This window comes from Schistocerca cancellata, chromosome 12 (genome assembly GCF_023864275.1).
Source record: "Schistocerca cancellata isolate TAMUIC-IGC-003103 chromosome 12, iqSchCanc2.1, whole genome shotgun sequence".
Classification (NCBI taxonomy): Eukaryota; Metazoa; Arthropoda; class Insecta; order Orthoptera; family Acrididae; genus Schistocerca; species Schistocerca cancellata.
This window is the reverse complement of record NC_064637.1, coordinates 119,163,520-119,184,510: the sequence shown is the minus strand read 5'-3', so window position 1 is coordinate 119,184,510 and position 20,991 is coordinate 119,163,520. Positions and strand designations below refer to the sequence as shown.

The 20,991-nt window shown below is 45.2% G+C and overlaps 1 non-coding gene across 1 annotated transcript; it reads left to right on the top strand.

Annotated features, from left to right (window-relative positions):
• Nucleotides 1-16,676: 16,676 nt before the first annotated feature.
• Nucleotides 16,677-16,751, top strand: Trnas-cga (transfer RNA serine (anticodon CGA)). Its single transcript has one exon. It is a non-coding gene; the product is annotated as a tRNA-Ser (tRNA).
• Nucleotides 16,752-20,991: the final 4,240 nt, after the last annotated feature.

Sequence of the window (20,991 nt, the reverse complement as noted above, 5' to 3'; positions counted from 1 at the left end):
GTGCATGCTCTGTTGCCTGTGTCTATGTGCCTGTGGTTCTGTCAGTGTGATCATGTGATGTATCTGACCCCACGAATGTGTCAATAAAGTTTCCCCTTCCTGGGACAATGAATTCACGGTGTTCTTATTTCAATTTCCAGGAGTGTACAACCGCTCGCTCACCGATGGATCTGTACCTACAGATTGGAAAATTGCGCAGGTCGCACCAGTGTTTAAGAAGGGTAGCAGGAGTAATCCATCGAACTACAGACCTATATCATTGACGTCTGTTTGCAGTAGGGTTTTGGAGCACATACTGTATTCAAACATCATGAATCACCTCGAAAGGAACGATCTATTGATACGTAATCAGCATGGCTTCAGAAAACATCGTTCTTGTGCAACGCAGCAAGCTCTTTATTCGTACGAATTAATAGCCGCTATCCACAGGGGATCTCAAGTTGATGCCGTATTTCTAGATTTCCGCAAAGCTTTTGACACCGTTCCTCACAACCGGGTTTATGGGGTATCATCTCAGTTGCGCGACTGGATTCGTGATTTCCTGTCAGGAAGGTCGCAGTTCGTAGTAATAGACGGCAAATCATCGAGTAAAGTTGAAGTGATATCAGGTGTTCCCCAGGGAAGCGTCCTGGGACCTCTGCTGTTCCTGATCTATATAAATGACCTGGGTGACAATCTGAGCAGTTCTCTTAGGTTGTTCGTAGATGATGCTGTAATTTACCGTCTAGTAAGGTCATCCGAAGACCAGTATCAGTTGCAAAGCGATTTAGAAAATATTGCTGTATGGTGTGGCAGGTGGAAATTGACGCTAAATAACGAAAAGTGTGAGGTGATCCACAAGAGTTCCAAAAGAAATCCGTTGGAATTCGATTACTCGATAAATAGTACAATTCTCAAGGCTGTCAATTCAACTAAGTACCCGTGTGTTAAAATTACCAACAACTTCAGTTGGAAAGACCACATAGATAATATTGTGGGGAAGGCAAGCCAAAGGTTGCGTTTCATTGGCAGGACACTTAGAAGATGCAACAAGTCCACTGAAGGAACAGCTTACACTACACTCGTTCGTCCTCTGTTAGAATATTGCTGCGCGGTGTGGGATCCTTACCAGGTGCGATTGACGGAGGACATCGAAAGGGTGCAAAAAAGGGCAGCTCGTTTTGTATTATCACGTAATAGGGGAGAGAGTGTGGCAGATATGATACGCGAGTTGGGATGGAAGACATTAAAGCAAAGACGTTTTCCGTCGCGGCGAGATCTATTTACGAAATTTCAGTCACCAACTTTCTCTTCCGAATGGGAAAATATTTTGTTGAGCCCAACCTACATAGGTAGGAATGATCATCAATATAAAATAAGAGAAATCAGAGCTCGAACAGAAAGGTTCAGGTGTTCGTTTTTCCTGCGCGCTGTTCGGGAGTGGAATGGTAGGGAGATAGTATGATTGTGGTTCGATGAACCCTCTGCCAAGCACTTAAATGTGAATTTCAGAGTAATCATGTAGATGTAGATGTAGATGTAGATGTAGATGTAGATCCTGGATGATAGGATGATAAATGCTAAACAATCAGCACAGAGGCAGCGCATATCGCGAGAACGCTTGGGTCACATTATTAATGAGTATTTGGACATGATAAAGCTCTAACCCAAATGTGTTCCCAAATTCCTCAATGCAGACCAGAAGCGCGGACGTGTGGTTCTTTCCCAGTCCATTTTAGTTGTTTTCGCCGGGATCCTGTGAGATTTGTTGGTCGTCTAGTCATTATAGATGAAATGTGGATATACACATATCATCCAGAGACCGAAGAACAGTCCAAGGAATGGCTGCACAGTGGTTCCACCCGACAAAATAAATTCGAAACATCATGATCAGCAGACAGTTTGCTCGCATCCGCCTTTTGGGATAAATACGGAAAACTAGTTCAAATGGTTCAAATGGCTCTGAGCACTATGCGACTTAACTTCTGATGTCATCAGTCGCCTAGAACTTAGAACTAATTAAACCTAACCTAAGGACATCACACACATCCATGCCCGAGGCAGGATTCGAACCTGCGACCATAGCGGTCACGCGGTTCCAGACTGAAGCGCCTAGAACCGCACGGCCACACCGGCCGGCGGAAAACTAGTTATTGACTGCTTACTATATGGTTAAACCATCAGCAGAAAGTACTATGCCGAACTTTCCGACCAACTGAAGCAGCAATTGGACTCCACAGTCGAGGAAACCTGAGATGAGACTGCAGGACACTGTCCCTCCCCACAAGGCTGCCACAAGGCAGCAAGAGCTGGTGGATCTTCACTTTGAAACACTCATACATCCACCCTGCACCCCTTAATTCGTCCGTCAGACTATTTTCTTTCCCCAAATCTCAAGAAACGTCTCAAGGGCAGACTATTTCGGAACACCGAGGAAGCCATAAAGATTGTGAATGAGTGGTTTGCACCAAAATCGAAATTTTTATTTTTATATGGCTTAAAGAAACTGGAAAGTGATGTCATTGCACTGTTTCTCCTGGGTGGACTGGGGTTTGAAAAAAATGTAAACTAAATATTATGATAAATTTTATAAATAATCGACAGGTATGCCAAAGAAGAAGAGATAGAACTACAATGGGCATGTTATTGCATGGACTCTTGTGCTTCTATGCATGACCTTATCTTTCCTTTGTCATTCACTTATCTGATCTACTTGGATTCGGACCTATGAGGACGTTCTTGTGTAAAGCTCATCTTGCTGTACCAGCTGATAATGTAAGTTTTACTTAAAACCCGAAAAATATAATGGTTATTTTGTCAAAACAATTTGTGTATGTGGTCGATCTATTGTATATCTGATACCTTTATTATCTTAAGTAGATATGGGCCTTAACAAAGAATTTCATTGTTAGGCGCCATCTTAGAAAAATCTTTTAACATTTTTCTTTTAGCTCGTCTACGAGACGTGCCGTCAGTTAGGACAATTAACTTTATTTCAGATCCCACGAGACCGGAGGCAACTACTAATAATTTAACAATTTTATTTACAGTATTTCTTTATATAACGAGATTACATCCCAGGCAGAAAAGATCTGGCCACCGGATTCCAGTTCCATTATAGGATTTCATTTGTAGACGCTACTGTTGTTATCTTATATTGGGGAATCGAGACTAAACCACAATGTATCGACGATTACGTAACTACCCTGAGAACTGAGCTAGTTTAGTGAGTGCTTATACACGTCGGGCTAAGTTAAACAACATTCTACACCGTTAATAATATTCCTACATAATTTATTTCTCTTTTATGCTGAGCCATTTCATTAATGTGTGTTTCTTTTGGCCGAGCGTTTCTAGGCGCTACAGTCTGGAACCGCACGACCGCTACGGTCGCAGGTTAAAATCTTGCCTCGGGCATGGATGTGTGTGATGTCCTTAGTTTACTTAGGCTTAAGTAGTTCTAAGTTCTAGGGGACTGATGACCTCAGAAGTTAAGTCCCATAGTGCTCAGAGCCATTTGAACAATTTTTTTGTGTTTCTCTTTTATATAAGTCACGGCTCATATTTTATTTTATTACATTACATTAATAGTAAAAAAACAAATTAAAAAAATATATTTTATTTCATTACATCATAAATGTGTTGAGTTCACGGGGGACTGTGATGAGTAAATAAATTTTTTGAAACCCATATATTTCTTTATAAAGCCAAGGACTTATCAGCAACCCCTCATACCCAATGAACCTAGCGAACTGTCTTCCTTACCAAACTGAAACCATTTTCAAGCATAAAGGCAGTGTAGGAAGCTGGAGGTGATTAGTTCAAAAATGCTTCAAACGGCTCTAGAGCACTATGGGACTTAACTACTGAGGTCATCAGTCGCCTAGAACTTAGAACTAATTGAACCTAACTAACCTAAAGACATCACACACATCCATGCCCGAGGCAGGATTCGAACCTGCGACCGTAGCGGAGGGGGGCGTCCTCTGCACTATTGACTTGGAGATACGCCCGCAGCGAGACTGACGTCTAGAATGGGAGTCTGGGGCGGTGCACGGGAGCTCATCTCCGTCGCGCCGCCTCTCGCCTCCGGACGCGGCCAGAAGATAAGCAGAGCAGCCGCCCCTCGCCCCAGATTCCGGGGGCGGAAGCACCTGGCGCCGCGGGGACTGGCTCACGTCAACGCGGCGACAGCTGTCCCTGGTGAGGCAGCCACAGTGGATTTGTGTGTGAGAGAGAGAGGCAGAACGTACTCTACTGCGGCGTGAAGGCGCCAGATGGAGAAAGCTGCTCAGCCGGGCCGCGTTATGCGGGGGCGTTGGGGGATGGGGGAGGTGACAATAGAGGCGTGGGACGAGGTGGGGGCGACGCCTGAGCCCACAGGCACTCTGGGGCGAAGCCGAAACATGCCGAGTGTCACACGACTCGGGGCGTGTCACACTTTCCACTGACAAAGGGACCGCGCCTGCGCGTCATCACCGATTTCGTTCACATTTATGGTATGTGCAGGGCTTTGCCTGAAATGAGATTGGTAGAAGTGGGAGTCCCAGATGGTCAAGCTTTTAGAAGAAAAATAACATTTACGGGGCGGGTCGGACGGGGCATAAGCCTTGCACTTAGCCGTAGTTTCCAGGCAGCGGAAAGATATCAGGACGGTAATCCGATGGTCATTGGGTGGAGTCCATGTGTAGAAACTTCTTCATTTATTTTCAGTTTCTACATGAATCAACACGGCGAAGAAACCGAAACAATGCTCAAGACATTATTTTTATTAGTACTTTCATAAAATACGTAAAAAGGAAAGACAAAGGAATATTTTGGACTGAGGTTTAAAAAACGGTGGTGATTACGTGCCAAAATATAAAAATGTCATTTCTCATGAAAATCGGTGAAATTTGCAGCAGCCTATACAAAAATTTTTGACTGATGTGATGAAGCTGTCCGTGAAATAAAACAAAGTTATTCTGTTGTCTTGTGGCTAATTCAGACAAATCCAGAGTTACATGAGATTTTTTAAAGATGAAATGGACTGCCAACGTGCAGTATTAAAGCGAGTCCCTCTAAATGCATCCGCTAGTGCAACCCTGCGATATTTATTTTTATCGTTAGGTAAAAAATTTGGTCAAAAAAGTTTGAAAACTGCTCTGGTGTCCTAGAAATACAATTAACCACACCAATATTTGGCGAAATTACTCGTGATTTACTGCCAAACTATACGATGAGAGAGAAAATTTCATGCCTTTTTTATAGAAACATCAAAACATCCATGTAATTGTAAAAATGTGGCGTTTTTTTTAAATAGAAACATGAAAATATTCATGTAATTGTAAAAACGTGGCGTTTATAAAGCTTGGAAAATTCCGTGAAAATTACTGCTTTTCTTTCTTTTACGATAAACATCACTCCATCGTGTTTACATCGTGAAATAATAGCGTCTTTAATTTTTGATAAGAAGTTCTCATCTACGTCTTAAAATCCTTTTCTGGAAATTTATTTTCAGTTCCAAATTTTCCTTTGCATATGATTTTCATGCATTTTATGACAATATTAATGAATATCCTCTATAGAGTTTATTTACGTTTACTTTTAGTGTAACGTGAAAACTGAAAATTGAAAACCAGTCGTCATAGGCTCTCAAGCCAACTACGCTTGGACTACCCTTCTGCACTCTTTCCAGTGTCCCAGCCGTTCCCTGGAAGCTAGGCCAACATAAAGCTCCCATACTTCACCCGTCCCGTGCCAGAAAATGCTTTTTCCCATCTGGAGCTGCCATGTACGTCACTTCTACGTTTAGCATAGTGCTGCATATGTAACAAATTGGGACGAAGTTGGTGATGACGCGTAGACGCGATACAGTTGTGAGAGAATGAATACTGATAGCTGCTTTTACTACCAGCTAATCACACAATTTCTCCGCAAGGTAACAGGTTTTGTTCAGCCGCAGAACGGTTTCAGATCGATAGTAGTTGCAATGCAAGCGCTGAGTCTCAACAGATGTACACAGCAGCCAACTATGCACTAATATGACAAAAACCCGTCGGTTGTCCATGGGGTCTAACGCACGGCTTTCCGGGCGGGAAGGAGCGCCTGGTCCCCGGCACGAATCCACCCGGCAGATCTGTGTCGAGGTCCGGTGAACTGGGCAGTCTGTGAATGATTTTTAGGCGGTTTTCCAGCTGCCTCGGCGAATGCTGGTTGCTTCCCCTTATTCCGTCTCAGTTACACTATGTCGGCGATTGCTGCGCAAACAAGTTCTCCACGTACGCGTACACCACCATTACTCTACCACGCAAACATAGGAGCTACACTCATCTGGTGTGACACGTTTCCTGGGGGGTCCACCGGGAGCCGAACCGCACAATAACAGTGGGTTCGGTGTGGGGTGGCGGAGGGGTGAAGTGGACTGCAGTATTCATCGCGGCGTTGTGTACCATCTACATCCATACTCCGCAAGCCACCTGACGGTGTGTGGCGGAGGGTAACTTGAGTACCTCTATCAGTTCTCCCTTCTATTCCAGTCTCGTATTGTTCGTGGAAAGAAGGATTGTCGGTATGCCTCTGTGTGGGCTCTAATCTCTCTGAATTTATCCTCATGGTCTCTTCGCGAGATATACGTAGGAGGGAGCAATATACTGCTTGACTCTTCGGTGAAGGTATGTTCTCGAAACTTTGACAAAAGCCCGTACTGAGCGTCTCTCCTGCAGAGTCTTCCACTGGAGTTTATCTATCATCTCCGTAACGCTTTCGCGATTACTAAATGATCCTGTAACGAAGCGCGCTGCTCTCCGTTGGATCCTCTCTATATCTTCTATCAACCCTATCTGGTACGGATCCCACACTGCTGAGCAGTATTCAAGCAATGGGCGAACAAGCGTACTGTAACCTACTTCCTTTGTTTTCGGATTGCATTTCCTTAGGATTCTTCCAATGAATCTCTGTCTGGCATCTGCTTTACCGACGATCAAAATTATATGAACATTCCATTTTAAATCACTCCTAATGCGTACTCCCAGATAATTTATGGTATTAAATGCTTCCAGTTGCTGACCTGCTATTTTGTAGCTAAATAATAAAGGATCTATCTTGCTGTGTATTCGCAGCACATTACACTTGTCTACATTGAGATTCAATTGCCATTCCCTGCACCATGCGTCAATTCGCTGCAGATCCTCCTGCATTTCCGTACAATTTTCCATTGTTACAACCTCCCGATACACCACAGCATCATCAGCAAAAAGCCTCAGTTAACTTCCGATGTCATCCACCAGGTCATTTATGTATATTGTGAATAGTAACGGTCTTACGACACTCCCCCTGCGGCACACCTGAAATCACTCTTACTTCGAAAGACTTCTCTCCATTGAGAATGACATGCTGCGTCCTGTTATCTAGGAACTCCTCAATCCAATCACACAATTGGTCTGATAGTCCATATGCTCTTACTTTGTTCATTAAACGGCTGTGGGGAACTGTATCGAACGCCTTGCGGAAGTCAAGAAACACGGCATCTACCTTGGAACCCGTGTCTATGGCCCTCTGACTCTCGTGGACGAATAGCGCGAGCTGGGTTTCACGCGATCGTCTTTTTCGAAACCCATGCTGATTCCTACAGAGTAGATTTCTAGTCTCCAGAAAAGTCATTATACTCGAACACAATACGTGTTCCAAAATTCTACAACTGATCGACGTTAGAGATATAGGTCTATAGTTCTGCACATCTGTTCGACGTCCCTTCTTGAAAACGGGGATGACCTGTGCCCTTTTCCAATCCTTTGGAACGCTACGCTCTTCTAGAGACGTACGGTACACCGCTGCAAGAAGGGGGGCAAGTTCCTTCGCGTACTCTGTGTAAAATTGAACTGGTATCCCATCAGGTCGAGAGGCCTTTCCTCTTTTGAGCGATTTTAATTGTTTCTCTATCCCTCTGTCGTCTATTTCGATATCTACCATTTTGTTATCTGTGCGACAATCTAGAGAAGGAACTACAGTGCAATCTTCCTCTGTGAAACAACTTTGGAAAAAGACATTTAGTATTCCGGCCTTTAGTCTGTCATCCTCTGATTCAGTACCACTGCGGCTGCGGCGGGGACGGAGCATCTCCGTCGTTTCTAGGTTCCCGGTTAACATACGATACAACACAATATGATAGAAGTCATGTTCTGACGATATGCATGTATAGAGATGGCGGAAGTAACGCGTACACGAAGTATAAAAGGACAGAGCATTGGGGAGCTGTCATGTGTACGCACGTGATTCACGCGAAAGGGTCTCCGATGTTATTATGGTAGCACGACGGAAATCAGCAGGCTTTTAACAGCGAATGATAGTGGGACATTCCATTTTGAGAATCGTTAAGGAATTCAATATTCCGAGGTCCACAGTTTCAATCGTATGCAGAGAATATCAAATACGAGACATTACCTCCCATCACAGACAACGCAGTGGCCGACGTCCTTCACTTAACTATCGAGAGCAGCGGCAATTGCACAGAGTAGTCAGTGCTTACGTTGCGACACAGCGTGAAAAAACCGCAGGAGTGTTATGAGTGGAACAGGGAATTGTATCTATGCTCTATAGATCTAGAAAAGGCATATGACCGGGTTCCTAGGAGGAAGTTATTGTCTGTTCTACAAGATTATGGAATAGGAGGCAAACTTTTGCAAGCAATTATAGGTCTTTACATGGATAGTCAGGCGGCAGTTAGAGTTGACGGTAAATTGAGTTCATGGTTCAGAGTAGTTTCAGGGGTAAGACAAGGCTGCAACCTGTCTCCACTGTTGTTCATATTATTTATGGATCATATGTTGAAAACAATAGACTGGCTGGGTGAGATTAAGATATGTGAACACAAAATAAGCAGTCTTGCATATGCGGATGACTTATTTGTGATGGCAGATTCGATTGAAAGTTTGCAAAGTAATATTTCAGAGCTAGATCAGAAATGTAAGGACTATGGTATGAAGATTAGCATCTCCAAAACGAAAGTAATGTCAGTGGGAAAGAAATATAAACGGATTGAGTGCCAAATAGGAGGAACAAAGTTAGAACAGATGGACGGTTTCAAGTACTTAGGATGCATATTCTCACAGGATGGCAACATAGTGAAAGAACTGGAAGCGAGGTGTAGCAAAGCTAATGCAGTGAGCGCTCAGCTACGTTCTACTCTCTTCTGCAAGAAGGAAGTCAGTACCAAGACTAAGTTATCTGTGCACCGTTCAATCTTTCGACCAACTTTGTTGTATGGGAGCGAAAGCTGGGTGGATTCAGGTTACCTTATCAACAAGGTTGAGGTTACGGATATGAAAGTAGCTAGGATGATTGCAGGTACTAGTAGATGGGAACAATGGCAGGAGGGTGTCCACAATGAGGAAATCAAAGAAAAACTGGGAATGAACTCTATAGATGTAGCAGTCAGGGCGAACAGGCTTAGATGGTGGGGTCATGTTACACGCATGGGAGAAGCAAGGTTACCCAAGAGACTCATGGATTCATCAGTAGAGGGTAGGCGGAGTCGGGGCAGACCGAGGAGAAGGTACCTGGATTCGGTTAAGAATGATTTTGAAGTAATAGGTTTAACATCAGAAGAGGCACCAATGTAGCACTGAATAGGGGATCATGGAAGAACTGTATAAGGGGGGCTATGCTCCAGACTAAACGCTGAAAGGCATAGTCTTAAATGATGATGATGATGATGATCAATATGGGACGTCTGACGAATGTACCAGCTAGGACAGTTCAGGGAAATTTGGCGTTTATGGGCCATGCCAGCAGACGAGTGAAGGGAGCGTATTTGCTAATGACTCGACATCACCTGCAGCGACTCTCCTGGGCTCATGACCATATCGTTTGGACGCTGCTAGAAAAATCGTGGCCTGGTCAGTTGGGAAGAGTTGATGGTATGGTTCGAGTGGGGGGCAGATCCCACTGAGCCATGGACCGAAGTTGTCAACAAAGCACTATGCAAGCTGTTGGTGGCTTCATAACAGTGGAGGCTGTGTTTCCAAGGAATGGGTTGGGTCCTCTGGTCTATCTGAACCGATCATTGACTGGAAATGGTTATGTTCGTACATCCATATTTAAACTGGATGACGGTGGGACATCAACTGGTATACACTACTGGCCATTAAAATTGCTACACCAGTAAGATGACGTGCTACAGACGCGAAATTTAACCGACAAGAAGAAGATGCTGTGATATGCAAATGATTAGCTTTTCAGAGCAGTCACACAAGGTTGGCGCCGGTGGCGACACCTACAACGTGCTGACATGACAAAAGTTTTCTCATAGACAAACAGCAGTTGACCGGCGTTGCCTGGTGAAACGTTGTTGTGATGCCTCGTGTAAGGAGGAGAAATGCGTACCATCACGTTTCTGACTTTGATAAAGGTCGGATTGTAGCCTATCGCGATTTTGGTTTATCGTATCGCGACATTGCTGCACGCCTTGGTCGAGATCCGATGACTGTAAGCAGAATATGGAATCGGTGGGTTCAGGAGGGTAATACGGAACGCCATGTTGGATCTCAACGATCTCGTATCACTATCAGTCGAGATGACAGGCATCTTATCCGCATGGCTGAAACGGATCGTGCAGCCACGTCTCGATCCCTGGGTCAACAGATGGGGACGTTTGCAAGACAACAACGATCTGCACGAACAGTTCGACGACGTTTGCAGCAGCATGGACTATCAGCTCGGAGACCATGGCTGCGGTTACCCTTGACGCTGCATCACAGACAGGAGCGCCTGCGATGGTGTACTCAACAACGAACCTGGGTGCTCGAATGGCAGAACGTCATTTTTTCGGATGAATCCAGGTTCTGTTTACAGCATCATGATGGTCGCATCCGTGTTTCGCGACATCGCGGTGAACGCACATTGGAAACACTGGACTCGCATTCGGGAGGACGACGGTTCTATCCCGTCTCCGGCCACCCTGATTTAGGTTTTCCGTGATTTCCCTAAATCGATTCAGGCAAATGCCGGGATGGTTCCTTTGAAAGGGCACGGCCGATTTCCTTCCCAATCCTTCCCTAACCCGAGCTTGCGCTCCGCCTCTAATGACCCCGTTGTCGACGGGACGTTAAACACTAACCACCACCACCACCACCACCACATTGGAAGCGTGTGGTATGGGGTGATGGTATGGGGTGCCATTGGTTACACGTCTCGGTCACCTCTTGTTCACATTGACGGCACTTTGAACAGTGGACGTTACATTTCACATGTGTTACGACCCGTGGCTCTACCCTTCATTCGATTCCTGCGAAACCCTACATTTCAGCAGGATAATGCACGATCGCATGTTGCAGGTCGTGTACAGGCCTTTCTGGATACACAAAATGTTCGAATGCTGCCCTGGTTAGCACATTCTCCAGATCTCTCACCAATTGAAAACGTCTGGTTCGTCACAATACGCCACTCAGTACTCTTGATGAATTGTGGTATCGTGTTGAAGCTGCATGGGCAGCTGTACCTGTACTCGTCATCCAAGCTCTGTTAATGCCCAGGCGTATCAAGGCGTTATTACGGCCAGAGGTGGTTGTTCTGGATACTGATTTCTCAGGATCTATGCACCCAAATTGCGTGAAAATGTAATGACAAGTCAGTTCTAGTATAATATATTTGTCCAATGAATACCCGTTGATCATCTTTCTTCTTAGTGTAGCAATTTTAATGGCTAGTAGTGTAATTTAACCCCTTAATTTCTAAATAAATGTCTACTTGAAAAACAATTTAAGGTCATATTTTGTAATCTGTAATGAAGTGTTTTAGAGAGTATAAGGTCAAATCTTAGACTTATTTTACTTGGCAGATATAATGAGGCATGTCGCACATTTGTGGAAACAGACGCTTGAGAAATTGAGTACTTAAAACACTTTATTTAACAAAAGAATTTTATTTAATATTTTGATAGGATTTACAAGGTCGCGTGTATTTTAAACAGTTATGTACAGGAAGTTTGTCTTAACTTGAGACAGCAAAATATTTCGAAACTGAAGCATCGTACAAAAAAAGTGTTCTAGCTGAAAATTTAATATTACTAAAGGGGACATCTGTGTTTGCTACAACTAGCCAACTCCTATCCACCCCTCCTGTGTGGGCGACGTCAGCTTTCTGGTTTGAAATGGGAACTCCCCATTTTTTTTGCGTATTCTGACTCTAAGTCAGTTTACACAAACCATCGCTTTCGAGCAGTGGTAGAAGGTGTTGTTATCGAAAAATAACAAGTGTGCCTGTTTTTGCAATCAAGAACTGATGCCTTTGATTCTACATTTCATTTATGATGTGTGGTATTGATAGTTCAGATTCCACAGAATAGCTGCTCACTACGAGGGCGGACGAACAACGCCGACCACAGCGTCCTCTAGCCGACGCTGTGGAGCTCAAAGAGCGCCGCTCTGCTTTTTCCCCAGTTGATCAAGAGCAGACGACGCAGCAACGTAGCTTCTACTAGCCATTACAGCCTTTGCCTTTGTAACTTCTAGTAACTGTTAGCTTTGATACATGAACGGCTTCGCACGTACACCAGTAAAGGTACTTTAAGTTTCCTTGCAGTACCGAAGTGCTTTTCTTCACCTTCTCTTACTCACTTCCTTCAATTCGGCCTATTTTACAGATCTCAGGGGCAGACCCGCCGTATCGCCTCTCCTGGACTCCCCATCTCCGGACAATCCAAGCCAAGGCACACTCCCGACTCCGTCTCCTCAAGCTCCTTTCCGGCCGTACATGGGGTCTGGACCCCTACACCATCCTCCACACCTATAAATCCCTCATCCGCCCTATCCTTTGTTACGCCCATCCGGCCTGGATTTCTGTCCCCCCTTCCTTCTATAAATCCCTCCAAATCCTTGAACGCCATGCTCTCCGCCTCGCCTATCGGATCCGTCTCCCCTCCCCCACGCGGATCCTGTATGATCTCATCCCCTTCCCCCACCTCCTCCTTTTCCTTGAAAGGATACGGATCCTGTACACCTCCCGCAAACTCGATCCTCCTCATCCGCTCATCTCACCTACCCTCTCCCACCCCGGCCCGCTGCCGCGCCTGTATTCCCACGTCCCACCCGGTCTCCATCTCTCCACCCTCCTTACCCTCTCCTAAAGTGGCTTCCGCCAGCTCCCCCTCCCTGACGATGTCCTCCTCCCCTCCATCTACCCCTCCTATCAACTTTGATCCTCCCCCCACATTCTGTGTCCTTTCCATTAGGCACCCTCCCTCCCTTCTCTTCCCTTTTCTTTCCTTTTCCCCATCCCCTCCCTCCTTCCCTCTTCCCCCACGTTCCCCTCCCCCTTCCTCCCTTCCCCCTATCTCCCCTGCTCATGGCATCTGCTCTCCCCTCTCCCTCTCCCAGCCCCCCTCCTCCTCTCTTGGCAGGTCCCCGGACTCGTACACGGATAGTGAACATTCGCGCGCCGGAGATCAACGCCTCGTGTTCTGTGTGTGCCGTCGTTTTGTGCTTAAGTGATTCAGTGTTATTCGTTTTGTGCTCCTACGTTCACGTGTGACAATTTTCGTCTCTGTCTGTGTCGAAATGTCTGCACAATTTTATCTTGGACTCTACGCCCGTGACCGGCACCTTGTATTTTAAAAAGTGTTTGTCTCCGTTTATATGTCCACCATGTTTTTTCTTTAAATGTCTTCATTTGTAAATTTGTGTTCTCTGCGGCTAAAGAGCGGCGTCGTATGCTGCTTGAGGCCTGCCTGTAATACAGGTTTCAAAATAACAATAAAGAAAAAAAAACAAAAAAAACAGACCCACGCGCCGCCTTACAGGCTGGATAGAAAACGATGTAAATGTAAACCTTTGTGTTCGAAATTTACCTTAGCGCAAATTTGATTTTACAGTACAGTACAGTATGGTTAGCTGTTTCACTGTCTGATTAGACAGACGTTTAGCGTGATCCAGTAACAAAGATGTGGAAGTTATCTGCCATCGTTTTGCTTTATTTCGGCGAACTCCCCTGTCTCACACTATTAGGGTGGTCGATATCGGTGACTGTCCGTAGCAGGTGCACCTGTCACTATCACTTTGCGAAGAGTCTGCCTTATTACAATTGTGGTTTATAGTCCGCCAGCTTAGAGGACAGCGTGAGAGTTACGGCGGTTGGATGGAAACACGTACCGACGTCAGCCACCCTGTCGGCGGGGTTCGAGGTCTAATCATAATGGCTGAAGGCCATATACTAAACATAAAACAGACAAATTAATACACGGCTGCGACCAAATAAAATGACAATCAGAAACAACAAACAGTGGCGCTCAGAAGTGTTCCAAGGCTCGGCCTAGGGAGGAAACTCTAACCACAGTTTAGGTGACATAGACAGCCAAGCGTAACACTAAACAATCGGGTGGCAACACGGCCTAGGGAGGGCTGAAGAACCAGCCAATAGCCTAATGAATTCCCTTCCACCCGACCATCAGCGCGACAACCAAAAGTATCAGTGAAGACGAGGATCGCAGCAGGATTATGTCTTAATAACTGGCGTATAAACACAGTCAAGGCACAATAAACCTCAAAGAAAAAAAAAAAAAAAAAGAGAACAACACCAAGCTGTCAAACTACACGCCGTGAAGGGTGGGATAAAGGGCTAGGAAGGCGGTGTCATCAGCGAACTGGAGAAGATGAACAAGAGGGGGAGGTTTGGGCATATCGGCAGTGTACAGAAGATAGAGGAGAGGGGAAAGGACAGAACCTTGGGGCACGCCGGCAGAGGGGTAGAAAGTACGGGAGTTGGAATTGTGGATAGACACATAGGGGGGACGATGGGAGAGGAAGGAAGCAACGAGACGGACGAAGTTGATGGGGAGAGCATAGGCCTGGAGTTTGAAAAGGAGCCCGGGATGCCAGACACGGTCATAGGCGTTCTGGAGATCAAGGGAAACAAAGATAGCAGAGCGACGGGAGTTAAGTTGGAGGGAAAGGAGATTGGTAAGGTTAAGGAGCTGGTCGTCGGCCGAGAAGGAAGGCCGGAAGCCACATTGGGTAAGAGGAAGGAGGTGGTGCTGGTTAAGGTGGCGGTGGATACGGCGAGAGAGGATGGCCTCAAAGACGTTACTGAACACGGAGGTGAGGCAGATGGGACGATAGGAAGAGGTAGCAGAGGGGGGTTTGTTAGGCTTAGGGAACAGCAGGACACGGGAAGTCTTCCACAGGTCAGGGTAAAATCCAGTGGAGAGGAGGACATTGTACAGGGTAGCAAGGACAGACAGGAAGGATGGAGGGGATTCCTTGAGGTGACGGTAGGTGACGCCATCATGACCAGGGGCGGTGTTGCGTTTGGAGCGGAGGACGAGTGTGATGTCTTGCGTGGTGATGGGAGTGTTGATGTCTGAGGGGGGTAACCGATCCAAGTACTGGAAGCTAGGGGCGAGCGGGGGGACAGAGGTGTCAGTGCGGTGGGGAAGAGGGAGTAATCAAAATGGGGATCGTCAGGAATGGAGAAGACCTCGGATAGGTGGGAAGCAAAATGCATCAAGACGGCGAGGAAAATACGCTGACGACCAGGGCAGGTAACCGGAACGTTAACAATCCACCAGGCAGAACATACCGCTGGGTGCACTTCACTGATAAATTATAATCATTTCAAAGGTTAAACACCATACAAGGAGACAGCTGCAAAATTTTGCCGACTCCAGCACCCCATCGCGTTGCTGCTTGCAGGGACAGCCCAGGATGCAACAACCAGCAACGAAGAGATGTCACAGCGGTTGAACTTTCATGACAGGTCCACCGACTACTCCAGTATGCAGGTGCGGTGGGCGACCAACTTAGCAGTTCTCGCAGCTGGTGCCACACAACTCGGACCGCGCGTGAACGCCGCCAGCGGCGCCGGCCTGATCACACGCGGCAGAGACTTCCTCGCTGCTCCGCCGCAACCGACCAACTTCCACACACACCATGACACGGAAACATAACAGCCACACCAAAGAAGTTGCGGCAGTGCTAGTATCGATAAACGCTGCTGCTGCCACTGACGGAGGAAAGTGAGCAACTCGTTCAGATAGTAACTGAGGGAGAAACAAGACGCCACTCGATGGTGACAAAATTCCCAAAAGGAAAAACGGCATTAGCGCGAGCCGACCATGGCTCATTTACTGTACAGTCATATTTGTAACGTTCAGGTAACGTTTGGGCATCAGTATGAACCGACAGCACACAAAGGTTTACATTTATGTTGATGAGCCGAAAAATTATGACCACCTACTTAATAGCTTGAATGAGGTTTTCACTCTGCAGCGGAGTGTGCGCTGATATGAAACTTCCTGGCAGATTAAAACTGTGTGCCCGACCGAGGCTCGAACTCGGGACCTTTGCCTTTCGCGGGCAAGTGCTCTACCAACTGAGCTACCGAAGCACGACTCACGGCCCGGTACCCACAGCTTTACTCCTGCCAGTATCTCGTCTCCTACCTTCCAAACTTTACAGAAGTTCTCCTGCGAACCTTGCAGAACTAGCACTCCTGAAAGAAAGGATATAGCGAAGACATGGCTTAGCCACAGCCTGGGGGATGTTTCCAGAATGAGGTTCTCACTCTGCAGCGGAGTGTGCGCTGATATGGCTAAGCCATGTCTTCGGTATATCCTTTCTTTCAGGAGTGCTAGTTCTGCAAGGTTCGCAGGAGAACTTCTGTAAAGTTTGGAAGGTAGGAGACGAGATACTGGCAGAAGTAAAGCTGTGGGTACCGGGCGTGAGTCGTGCTTCGGTAGCTCAGTTGGTAGAGCATTTGCCCGCGAAAGGCAAAGGTCCCGAGTTCGAGTCTCGGTCGGGCACACAGTTTTAATCTGCTTAATAGCTTGTTTATCTGCCTTTGGAACGAAGTGCCTCATTGATTCTGAGTATCAGGGGATCCGACAGTTTGTTGGTAGCTTTATGGATGTATGTGGCATTAGATGTCTACGCACAGTTCATGTTCAAATGGTTCAAATGTCTCTAAGCACTATGGACTTAACATCTGAGGTCATCAGTGCCCCATACTTTTATTTATTTTTTATTTATTTATTGTTCCGTGGGACCAAATTAAGGAGAAGTCTCCATGGTCATGGAACGAGTCAATACATGAAATTATAACACGATATTAGAAACAGATAAAATGAAATATAAAAAAACATATTCAGGTGACAAGTCGTAAGTTTAAATAAAGAAAATCAACAATGTAACACTGGAATTTGCTTAATTTTTTAGCTCCTCCAGGAGCTCCTCGACAGAATAGAAGGAGTGAGCCATGAGGAAACTCTTCAGTTTAAACTTAAAAGTGTTTTCGGTACTGCTAAGATGTTTGAGTTCTTGTGGTAGCTTATTGAAAATGGATGCAGCAGAATACTGCACTCCTTTCTGTACAAGAGTCAAGGAAGTGCATTCCACATGCAGATTGGATTTCTGCCTAGTATTAACTGAGTGAAAGCTGCTAACTCTTGGAATAGGCTAATATTGCTAACAACAAACGACATTAAAGAAAATATATACTGTGAGGGCAATGTCAGAATGCCCAGACTATTGAATAGGGGTCGACAAGAGGTTCTCGAACTTACATCACATATAGCTCGAACAGCGTTTTTGAGCCAAAAATACCCTTTTCGAATCAGAAGAATTACCCCAAACAATAATACCATACGACATAAGCGTATGGAAATATGCGAAGTAGACTACTTTTCGTGTTGAAGTGTCACTTATTTCAGATACTGTTCTAATGGTAAATAAAGCGGCATTTAGTTTCTGAACAAGATCCTGAACATGGGCTTTCCACAACAGCTAACTATCTATCCGAACTCCTAGGAACTTGAACTGTTCCGTCTCGCTTATAATATGCCCATTCTGTCTGATCAAAATATCGGTTCTTGTTGAATTGTGTGTTAGAAACTGTAAAAACTGAGTCTTACTGTGATTTAGCATCAAATTATTTTCCACAAGCCACGAACTTATTTCATGAACTACGTTATTTGATACTGTTTCAATATTACACACAAGATCCTTCACTATCAAGCTGGTGTCATCAGCAAACCGAAATATTTTGGAATCACCTGTAATACTAGAAGGCATATCATTTATATAAATAAGAAACAGCAGTGGCCCCAGCACCGACCCTTGGGGAACGCCCCACTTAACAGTGCCCCATTGGGACTGAACATCACTACCACTCTCAATATTCCGGAGAATTACCTTCTGCTTTCTGTTCTTAAGGTAAGAGGCGAACCAATTGTAAGCTACTCCCCTTACTCCATAATGGTCCAACTTCTGCAGTAACATTTTGTGGTCAACACAGTCAAAAGCCTTCGTTAAATCAAAGAAAACACCTAGCGTTCGCAACCTTTTATTTAATCCGTCCAAAACCTCACAGAGAAAAGAGAATATAGCATTTTCAGTCGTTAAACCATTTCTAAAACCAAACTGAACATTTGACAACAAATTATGTGAATTTAAATGCTCCAGTAACCTTGCATATACAACCTTCTCGATAACTTTAGCAAACACCGATGGCATAGAAATAGCTCTATAATTGTCAACATTATCCCTGTCTCCCTTTTTATAAAGTGGCTATACTTTAATCGGTCAGGAAACCGACCACTCCTAAAGGAAAAGTTACATATATGGCTAAGTACTGGGCTAACATACATAGAACAATACTTCAGTATTCTGCTAGATACTTAAATGTTAAGATGTTTACTTAAATCTAAGTAACCTAAAGACATCACACACATCCATGCCCGAGGCAGGATTCAAACCTGCGACCGTAGCAGCAGCGCGGTTCCGGACTGAAGCTCCTAGAACCGCTCGGCCACAACGGCCGGCACAGTTCATGTAATTCGCGTAAATAACGGGCCGCTGATTTGCGTACGCGGTGATGGCGACCGGTAGTGACCCAGACGAATTCCACACGATTTACATCAAGCGAATTTGTTTGCCGAGACATCAACGTGAGTTCACTATAATGTTGCTCTAACCACTGTAGCACTGTTCTGGCTCCAAGACACGGATAGTTACGATGCTGACAGATGACATCACTGGCGGGGAAGACATCAACCGTGATGGAACGGTGGTGGTTCGCAGCTGTCAGCGTGTCTTCGATTACTACCACAGGTCCCATGCAAGCGCAGAAGAATGTCTTCCATGGCATAATAAGCTATAGGGGTAAGCCATAGGGAGAGACGGGTCACATACAATATGTACAACAACCAAGAGGGAATGATAAGAGTGGACGATCAAGAACGAAGTGCTCGTATTAAGAAGGGTGTAAGACAAGGCTGTAGCCTTTCGCCCCTACTCTTCAATCTGTACATCGAGGAAGCAATGTTGGAAATAAAAGAAAGGTTCAGGAGTGGAATTAAAATACAAGGTGAAAGGATATCAATTATACGATTCGCTGATGACATTGCTATCCTGAGTGAAAGTGAAGAAGAATTAAATGATCTGCTGAACGGAATGAACAGTCTAATGAGTACACAGTATGGAGAAAGACGAAGGTAATGAGAAGTAGTAGAAATGAGAACAGCGAGAAACTTAACATCAGGATTGATGGTCACGAAGTCAATGAAGTTAAGGAATTCTGCTACTTAGGCAGTAAAATAACCAATGACGGACGGAGCAAGGAGGATATCAAAAGTAGACTCGCTATGGCAAAAAAGGCATTTCTGGCCAAGAGAAGTCTATAATATCAAATACCGGCCTTAATTTGAGGAAGAAATTTCTGAGGATGTACGTCTGGAGTACAGCATTGTATGGTAGCGAAACATGGACTGTGGGAAAACCGGAACAGAAGAGAAGCGAAGCATTTGAGATGTGGTGCTATAGAGGAACGTTGAAAATTAGGTGCACTGATAAGGTAGGGAATGAGGAGGTTCTACGCAGAATCGGAGAGGAAAGGAATATGTGGAAAAACACTGATAAGGAGAAGGGACAGGATGATAGCACATCTGCTAAGACATGAGGGAATGACTTCCATGGTACTAGAGGGAGCTGTAGAGGGCAAAAACTGTAGAGGAAGACAGAGATTGGAATACGTCAAGCAAATAATTGAGGACGTAGGTTGCAAGTACTACTCTAAGATGAAGAGGTTAGCACAGGAAAGGAATTCGTGGTGGGCCGCATCAAACCAGTCAGTAGACTGATGACCAAAAATAAAAAAAATAAAAAAAAAAGAAAGTCAAATAATCCATAGTCTAGGTCACATTTTAGTTTATTTGAACAGATAACCGGTTTTGGATTTACACCCATCATTAGATATTTCAAAAAAAAAAAATAAAAGAGCATTATACTGCTCCCAACAGCCTGCGTCCGTGGCGCGCTGCTCGTTTCGAGCCACCGTTCACCTCGATGACGCCGTCTGTGGAGCCGACCATCCACCTTGTGTAGCAAAAATGTGATTCACCCGCCAAGTCGACACGTTTCCATTGACCGACAGTCGAATCTCGATGGTCCCGCGCCCACTGAAATTGTAATTGATAATGTCGTTGGGTCAACATGTGAACACGTAGGGAAGGTCTGCTGCGGAGCTCCACGTTCAATAGTGTGCAATAAACGGTGAGCTCCAGAACAGCTGCGCTCCTTCGGCAGAGATACCACGGATCTCCATCTATCCTACTTCACAATCATTTAGCGCCACGTGGTAGTAACACGCGAAAATTCGACCAATTTCGCCGTTTCCGAGACACTCGGTCATAGGCTCTGCATAATAATAATCTGTTCTTTATCAAAGTCGCTTGTCTCATTTGATTCCCCATTCGCAGCTCATATCTTCGCCAGGGTGATCCTCCGTGCGTGTATTCTCCGCTTACAAACTATTCTTACCACGTCATATGCCCGCAACGCCGCCATGCGATATCCAGTTGAAACGTCCCCTCAGAAAAATTTATGAATTACTGTGCTGGTAAACCCCTTACGTTATTTGATTTTCAAACAGCTGAGCAAAACTGAACGTACTCAGACATTTCTCTCTTTACTTATTCTGATCATCACTAAACTGACACACAATATTTTTAGCGCAACGCAATCTTACTTTCAATAATCCCTACAAAAG